Source organism: Leptonychotes weddellii, chromosome 6 (assembly GCF_054177405.1).
Source record: "Leptonychotes weddellii isolate Sample4059 chromosome 6, ASM5417740v2, whole genome shotgun sequence".
NCBI lineage: Eukaryota > Metazoa > Chordata > Mammalia > Carnivora > Phocidae > Leptonychotes > Leptonychotes weddellii.
In genome coordinates this window covers 44,381,951-44,391,813 of record NC_138374.1, presented here as the reverse complement: position 1 = coordinate 44,391,813, position 9,863 = coordinate 44,381,951, and positions in this window count along the sequence as shown.

Genomic DNA, 9,863 nt, shown 5'->3' with positions numbered 1-9,863 from the left:
CTGGGCAGCTCAATAGGTTAAGCGTCTGCCTTCAGCTCGGGTCATGATCCCAGGGTCCTGGAATCAAGTCCCACATTGGGCTCCCTGCTCAGCGGGAAGCCTGTTTCTCTCTCTCCCTCTGCCTGCCACTCCCCGTGCTCATGCTCGTACTCTCTCTCTCTGGCAAATAAATAAATAAACAAAATCTTTCAAAAAAAAATAATTTATTTAAAAAATATATTAGGAACTATATTAAGTAATTAATTAACATGTCATTTATTATTGATATAAACTGTTAGTATTTAAATTTATACTATTATAACTAATATATGAATAACATATTAAAATATATGCATTTAAGGCTATACATTTCCCCATAAGCATACCTTTAGCTGTAACCTACATATTTTGATATATAGTATTTTCATTATCATTCAGTTTCAAATTATTCACAATTTTCATTGTGATTATTCCTTTGGCTTATGTTCATTTAAAAGCAAGGTTTAGATTTCCAAATTAATGGTAAAGTTTTTAATTATTTTTTTTCTAGTTCATTTCTTTCTTTTTTTTTTTTTAATATTGGGAGGGGAAAAAGCCCTCTGCATTATTTTAATCCTTTGACATTTTTTTGGATACTTGCTTCATGGCCCAGGATATGGTCAAGTTTTTATAAATATTCTATGTAAGTTTGAAAACAGCGTGTGTTCCAAAGTTATTGGGTGCTATGTTCCATATATCCATTGGCTCTGGTTTGCTAATTGTGTCTAAATCTTTTTTACTTTTGTCTAATTACCTAATCAGTTACACAGAGAAGTGTGTTAAAATCTGATTATGATTGTCAATTTTTTCTTTTAGTTTGTCAATTTTTACTATGTATTTGAGGCTAAGTTATTGAGCATATAAATTCGAATTGCCTCAATTTTCTGGTTCATCTGCCTTCTACATGGAGTTTAAACATTTACAAAGAAATAATGCCAAATTTTTCCAGATATTAGAAAAAGAAGAAACACAGTCCAACTCATATTATGAAGCCTACAGAATTTTGATACCAAAACTGACAGAAATACTAAGGGAAAGGCAAACTATGGGCCAAATCTTGTTCTTGAGATTTAATATTTTATTCAGGCAAAATTCATTAATAAAATATTTGCAAGTTAATTTCAACTGTCTCTAAAAAGGATAATACACCATGACCACACTGAGTTTTATTCTAAGAACACAAAGATGGCTTAACACTGTGCCATATACCACAATAACTAAATAAAGGATAAAAATCACGCTACCAACTCAATAGATTCATAAAAAGCATTCAATAAAACTCAACAAGGATTCACACGTTTTAAGAAAATTCAGACAAACAGAAATAACAGGAAACTTTGTTATCTGATAAAATGTACATAGACTTCGATTGTTCTAGAAATTCAGTAGAAGACAGGTGGCAGCCTCAGATGGGGTGACCTGAAGAGTTTAATACAATGACTGCTTACAAAGGTGGGGGAGCATTTAAAGAAACTAACAAGGTGTAATGTAGTATCCTAGAACTAGTAATGGGCAGAAGGAACTGAAGAGGCGAGAGAAGGGAGCAACTACTATAAAATGGGATGAGTGGCTATATGGCGGGGGCTACATGACAGAAGCTGTGGCCTTTGGTAGGACACACCTCGTCTACGTGACATGGCAGTGAGGTAGTCTGGGGACTAAATACCTCAGCGCAATTCTCCTCCCTACCCTCTCTCACATCAGTGCCTATAATTGGCCACAACCAATCTAAACCAAAAGGGCAATGGAGCCCATTGACCCAGTCCCTACCCCAAGTTGCCTCTTGGGGTACAGTACGGCTGGAAAAGTATGGAGAATGGATCTGGGGAAGTAAACAAAAAGCATTCAGCATAATCTAATTTACTCATAAAATGTGGAAAATTTTCCTTTTTGAGATTTGGAACAAGACAAACACATTCCCTTCAATTCAACATGCTACAGGAAGTAGCCGGTATAAAAGGCAAGAAGAAGGTATAAAAGACACAGGATGAAAAAGGAAGAAATAAAAACAATCAGGAACAGATAATTTGATTGTGTACAGAGAAAATGCAAAATAATGTGCAAATAAAATGTCAGAATTAATAACAAGTTTAGGTTGTTTAATAAAATCTCAATAGACAAAAATCAATTGCATTTATATATACTAGCAACAAATAGCAAAAAACAAAACAAAAAACCCTGATACTTAGGAATTCATCTGAGTATAAGACCTTGCAGAAAACAATGAAACACTAAGATGATCAATAAAAGAAGATATAAAATACACAAAGCTGGGAATGAGTCTTGTGGATTGGAAGACTTATATTTTAAAGATAACAATGCTTCCCAAACTGTTCTGTATATTTAATGCAATCTTGATCAAATCCTAATAAAGAACTTTTCCAAACCTGTGTGGAGAAGTAAATCCGCCCACCACAAGGGTAGACCGTGGCTGCCACAAGTGTGTCTTGCAGACCTCCAACTACAAAGAAAATAACCAACCAAGGACCCCAGTGACCGCATGCATTTAGGGAAACTACAGCAGACCTGTTCTTGGGAGGCAGGGACCCTTCTGATTGCCAGCTTTAGCTTTAGGAATCTCCAGTATTGTCAAACCTTTCTCTGACTACACAGTCGCTTACAATTCCACCCAATTTTCTCTTCTCTTTACTTGGAAGCAGATTGTGCTGCAGTCCAACAGCTCCCCGGACTTAGTAAGCTCCCTCCCCGGTTTCTCTCACATAAGCATTTCTCTTAATGACATTTATTTATTAATTTTTAGTGCCATCTTAGTGTCTGCTTCTTGGAGGACCCAAACTAACACAATTCCAAGATGTTCAAGAAGAAGTTGGGGCAACATGCTTGACTTCATATCAAGATCTGTTATAAAAGCACAGTAATTAAAACAGGGTTGTTCTGACACAGGGTTGGACAAATCAACCCAAAGAATAGACCAGAAGACCCAGAAATCTTGCAATGCATGAGCACACCCACACATACACATTCAAACACACACACACAATTTAACAAATGTGGCTCTCAAACAGACTGGAAAAGGAACTGTATTTTAATAAATAATGCTAGATATTGGGTATCCATACAGTGAGAGAAAAAATGAAACATCTACTTCACACTTCATACAAAAATTAATTCCAGGTATATTGTAAACCTGAATGTAAAAGAAAACAATAAAGCTTCTAGAAGGTAATATGGGAAACTATCTTCATGGCCCTAGTGTAGAAAAAAAAATCTTCCTAATCAAAACACAGAAAGACTAACCAATAAGGAAAAGACGGTTATTTGGACCCCATTAAATTAAGAACTTCATGTTCATCCAAAGCAGCCATTTAAAGATTGAAAGACAAACCACAGAATGGGAGAAGATCTTTGCAATGCATATAACTGATGATGGGATCACATCCAAAATATAAAAAGAACTCCTACAAAACAGCAAGAAACAAACAGTTCAAGAGAAAAAATGGCAAGAGTCTTGAACAAACAATTCACAGGAGGAACTCAGCCCCACTTATTATCAGAGAAATGCAAATTAAAATCACAGTGAGATTTCACTATATGCCCACCAGAATGGGCAGGAAGTACAAAAGTACAAAGGCTGACAAATATTTAGGCGTTACAAAAACATACCAGTATACACTGTTTGAACTGATGAATCCAAGTGTGGGTGAGGCTGGGAAGCAATGGGAACTCTCATACTGAGAGTAGAAGTGTAATTTTGGTATGACCACTTTGGAAAACAGGTTAGCACTATGTACCGTAACTGAAGACAGGCACACGCTAGAATTCAGCAATTCGATGTTTGGTGGAACAAAATGCACAACCATAGCAATGGGATTCCAACAGCCCCAAACTGGAAATCACACCAATGTCCATTAATAACAGAATGGGCAAGTATATTGTGGTAACTTCTTCATACAACGGTCAACTACACCAAAACAAAACTGTAGCACACTCCTGCTACATAGAAATATATGCATGAATTTCTCAAACGATATTAAGATACACATTTCAAAAAAACACACACATAGTAAGATTCTATTTATAAAAATTCAAAATGAAGCAAAACTGTATTGTTTAGGAATGAGTACACATATGGCAAAATTATAAAGAAGAGCATACTTACCATAGAAGTCAAGATAGTGGTATCCTCTAGGAGAAAGTTATAGATAGTCACTTGGTGGGGTTTTTTTTGTTTTTTTTTTTTTGTTTTTTTAAGTAATCTCTATGTCCCATTAGGGGCTCAAACTCATGATCCCGAGATGAAGAGTCACATGATCTACCGACTGAGCCAGCCAGGCGCTCCAGTATCCTTTAGGAGAACGGGAGGGAGAGGTAGGCAGGAAGGGGCATGAGGTGAGGTTTCAGAGATGCTGGCAAAGAGTGATAAGTAAACGTGTTTGCTTTTTTATTATTTATTGACCCATAAAGTTTTGCTTTATAGACTTTTCTGAATGTTTGTCATATTTCAAAATAAGGAAACTTGACTTGGCTAATTGATTTGGCAATGAGAACCAGCTTTGTCAGCTAGGATATTCGGTGGACATTTTTCAAGGTTTGGATGAAAATATGTTGAAAGCTTTCACTGCGACAAAGGCATTGCATCAAAAATATTATGTTGATAAAGGCAAATTGAAATTTATGTTTGGATTCTTCCCAACTCCTTTTGTGAATGTCAGTTTAAACAAATGTCGCCCTGTGAAGGAATGAGAGGGTAATTAATAGTCATTTGATAGGTCTTGGTACATAGCCTTTGTGATGTACTTCCCAGAAATTGAGAATGTGAATTACTCTAATGACTGAGTTGCAAATCGTTTGCAAATCAATGGTTTCTAATTCTTTGTTTTCAACAAAACTAAAGAAGGACTTAGTCAAAAGATTAGCTGATAGAATGTTAAAAATGGGTTTTTGATATATATATCATTGTGATTTTTAGCATGTATCTGATAAAAAGTTCAAAGAATTATATGACAATGCTATAACAAAACATGTTCTATTTAGGGGCGCCTGGGTGGCTCAGATCGTTAAGCATCTGCCTTCGGCTCAGGTCATGATTCCAGGGTCCTGGGATCGAGCCCCATATCGGGCTCCCTGCTCAGCGGGAAGCCTGCTTCTCCCTCTCCCACTCCCCCTGCTTGTGTTCCCTCTCTCGCGGTGTCTCTCTCTGTCAAATAAATAAATAAAAGCTTTTTAAAAAAAAAAAAAGTTCTATTTCTATTAACCTGTTTATGTGAATGAGGTTTCCTAGGGCTTACCTCTACAAAAACCATCAATAGGGAGAGAAATTAGCTGAACCCTGTCTCGTTCTAACAATAATACTCAACCACAGATAAATGATACTCAACCACAGATAAATGAACCAATTAATTTTTAAATGCCTAGTTCATGTTATTAAGAAATGGATATCCAACTTTTAAGTTACATGTTTATTATTTATAAAAACTTTATATTGTTTTGCTCAATTGTATATTCATTAAAATTGCAATGTAGTTCAATCCAGGTCAAAATTTTCAATCTCTAAAGATACATGGTTACACGATTTTAATATGCATGTGTGTATAATCTTATTGCAGAGACACAAGGTAATCTATAAAAGACTTTTAAGCATAAAAAACATGTTAGAATGAAATTCTATAAGGTACATAGAATGGAAATAAGAGTTCAAGAAAAAAAAATGAATGATCTAAAATTTGACTGCTAAATATTTTGTTCGTGTGTTTTTTGAGTACAGTTGACGTACAATGTTACATCAGTAATTTAACAAGTTTATATATGATGTTCACCACAGGTGTAGCTACCACCTGTCCCGTTACATTGCTATCAACAATGTCATTGACTGTGTTCCCTATGCTGTGCCTTTTATTCCCGTGACTTATTCATTCCATAGCTGGAAGCCTGGATCTCCTACTCCCCTTCACCCATTTTGTTCTACCCTTCACCCTTCTCCCCTCTGGCAACCATCAATTCGTTCTCTGTATTTATAGGTCTGATTCTGCTCTTTGTTTGTTCATTTGTCTGTCTGTTCCAGATTCCACTTATGAATGGAATCATATGGTATCTGTCTTTCTCAGTCTGACTTACTTCACTTAGCATAATACCCTCTAGGTCGGTCCATGTTGTCTCAAACGGCACAATCTCATCTTTTTAACTTAATTTATTTATTTATTTTTAAAGATTTTATTTACTTGAGAGAGAAAGAATGAGACAGAGAGAGCATGAGGGGGGGGAGGGTCAGAGGGAGAAGCAGACTCCCTGCCGAGCAGGGAGCCCGATGCGGGACTCGATCCCGGGACTCCAGGATCATGACCTGAGCCGAAGGCAGTTGCTTAACCAACTGAGCCACCCAGGTGCCCTCATCTTTTTTATGACTGTGTAATATTCCATTGTATATCTATACCACATTTGGTCGTGTATTTTTTTAAATGATGGTATTAGATTACTATGAAGTTTTTATTTCTTTAAATACATTTTAAAGTGATGTGACAGCTTTAGAATGTAAATGGTTTCAATAAGTCAGAATTACATTCTTTGCAACTATTTAAACTTATAAAAAATTATAGATGTTAACTTGAAAACCTCCACAGGGGTACATAGTTCTTTAAGCCCAATGACTTAAACAGACTCATGGTTTATTCTCTTACAGAAAAGAAGCTAGAAACAGACAATCCAGGCTGGTATGGCAGTTCCTGGAAATCATCAGAGGCTCTGTCTGGATCTTTCAGTGCTTCTGTTCCGCCATCCTTGGAAGGCAGTTTCTACCCTCAAGGCCATAATATGACTCCTGGAGCTTCAGCCATCATTCCTATGATCTGGGAATCCTGGGGAGAGGGGGCCACAGCAGCTTTGCCAGGAGCCCTAGCATGCCACATCACCTGACCACTCCTATCAGTCAGGGAGCCTGGGAAAGGGAATTTTGCAATTGGGCATAATGCCCAAAGCCCCTGTTACCAAGGGAGGAGATGAGAATATATGTTTGGCAGGCAATTAGCAGTCTTAGTCACATGGAGTTTGATCCATGCTCGTTACATTGTATACAGATGCATGTTTATTTATGCATTGTTACCAGTCTATGAATGATTATCAATGGATGGGAGGATTTCAGGTTATTTTTACTTACTTCTTAGCACTTTCATATATTAATTTTTTTACAATCAACATGTTAATTCTTACAAAAACTTTACTGATATTGTCATAAGTTAGAAAGGGGCAAACTGGGAAAAAGAAAAAAAACAATCAGACTTTAGAGTCAAAAGACCAGACTTTTAACTCCACTCTACAGAATGACTTAGGCATATATCTTCATCTCTGTGAGCCACAATTTCCTTGCCTACAGAAGGAAGGTTGGTTAGATTTTTCCATTACCTCTGGCTTGCCTTGTTTCTGATGAGAAGCCACAGTCATCCTGATTTTCATTCCACTATGTTTAATTCTTTTCCTCTGGCTGCTTTTAAGATTTTTTTTCTCTTTATCATTAGTTTTCAGCCATTCTCTGAAGTGCCTGGTGTGGTTTTCTTTGCATTTATTCTGCTTGTCATTGTTGAAATTCTCATATCTGTATATATCTTTCATCCTATTTGCAAAACGTTCAGTCCTTATTTCTTCAAATAAAAGCTGTTTGCAAGTCTGTGCCTGCTAATTCTACCATCGCTACCATTTCCAGGTCTATCAACTGCATTTTTTTCCCTTTGATTTAAAAAAAATGTATCATTAGATGCTGAACATTATGAATGATATGTTCTTGAGTACTGGAATTTGCTGTCTTTCTTTAAAAATATTATTTTGTTCTGACATTCACTTGTGGATCTGCTTGCTACTTTCAAAACAATTTTTGTAAAGCTTTGTCAAAGTACATCTAGGATAGCCTTTGCTATAGGGATATAGTTTAACCCCTCGTCTAAGATATGACTTTTGTGAAGTCCCTCCTGAGAGCTCACAGTATTCATAGAGGTTTCTTGTTCTGGGTGGTCCGAACTCAAAGTCTTCCAACCTCGTACATGATCTGGTAGTTATTCAGCTCCTTGCTTGTTGTCCATTCGCCAGTATTTGTTCTTTATCTGTTCTTCTGGGGTCTTACCCTACACATGACCAGCTTAGTATTCAGCCAAAGACTTAAGGGGATCCTCTTTGCCCCCCCCACTTTTTTTTAAATTGAGGTGTAATTCATGTATCATAAAATCCATCCTTTTAAAGTGTCTAATGGGGGCACCTGGGTGGCTCAGTCAGTTGAGCGACTGCCTTCGGCTCAGGTCATGATCCCAGAGTCCCAAGATCAAGTCCCACGTCAGGCTCCCTGCTCAGTGGGGAGTCTGCTTCTCCCTCTGACCCTCCCTCCTCTTGTGCTCTCTCTCTCAAGTAAATAAATAAAATCTTAAAAAAAATAAATAAAGTGTCTGATGCATTGGTTTTTAATATATTCACAAAATTGGGCAACCATCACCTCCATCTAACTCCAGGACATTTTCATCACCTCATGAAAATCTCCTTCTGGGAGATTTCCAGAGCTTTGTGTCTGCTCTCCTCTTCAATACTCTGCCCCAAAAATGCCAGATGCCTCAGCCTCCTTGCACTCAAGACTCTGCTTGCCCAGTTCAGTGAGACTGCTGAGCTCCCTTGGGCCTTCCTCCTTGTGCTGGGTTCTAGTAAATGCCTCCAGGCAGAAAGCCAGGGTGATGGCAGGGCTCCGCTGGCTATTGTCCAATGTCTGAAAACACTTATTTTTTTTTCTAGTTTTGTGGTTATTTATGGAAGAAGGGTTACTCTTGTATAATTCCTCCAATGTGGCCAGAAATGGAAATCTCAGTTTATTTGATTTTTGAGATTAAACCTTCTTGTCATTGTGCTTGGCTTTAATAAACACTAAACTATTTCATATATTACTGAAGTGAACGTTATCTTCCCAGTATCTCTTGTACCAAACTCCCATTGTCTAGTACCCACAGACCAGTGCGGGGGGAGTCCCCTCAGCTACAGGTCCACACTGGCCCCGCATTGTTCCAAACCGACTGGTGTGATTCCACCACTGCACCCCCCTCCCCACCGCCATACTGATTAGTTCAGTTAAACTGGGCCTAAGCTAATTAGTGCACGATAGTCTCCTGGCCACATGGATGGGTTCTGGTACAGAGATTTGAGAGGCTAGGGGAGGAGAAATGTATCTTCCCCTTTCCTAATAATTCCTTCCCTTAGAAAATCCATTAATGTGGTTTCTGACCTCTCTCTACCCCCTTACTCACTGCGTCCCAGGAGAAGCAAAGTAATCTCTCTAAATGAAAACCAGGGAAGAATAAATTGGGCATGCTCAGCCCAGCTCAGTTCTTCTTCCTGTCTGAGTGAACTGCCCATGGAGAGCACACAGTCACCTCCGCTTCTCCAGACCAGGAGACTTACTCAGCTGACAGGTTGCCCACATGGGGAGACCCCAACTGGGTGAGCAGGCTATCCTTACTGGGGGGTTCTGGAAGGAGGCCCACCGTGTTCTCACCCTAGGCAATAGCCTCCAACAGTATCAGGATTAAAAGTAATATTTTACTCTTTTGTTTTATATATCAAAATTCTTGTAACTCAGATAGAGACAAGGAGTTATTCACTGGAGGCCCCCTCAGAGACCATAACAGATATATGGCCCAGTTCAGACCTGTGAGATACAGCAGCAGGTCTGGTGGATGATCTGGGGACATTTCCCCCTCCTTCTCAAGGATCTCTCTTTTCCTGTGGGTGTAGCGAGAACCTGTGCCTCCTGCAGCCACCTCAGCCCAGCCTCAGGACGACACTGCACCGGGAGGAGGACAGAGCTGAGAGAAGCCCAGGGAAGCCCTGGTGCCAGTGTCTGCCCAGGCTTTGGATTTTCCAGT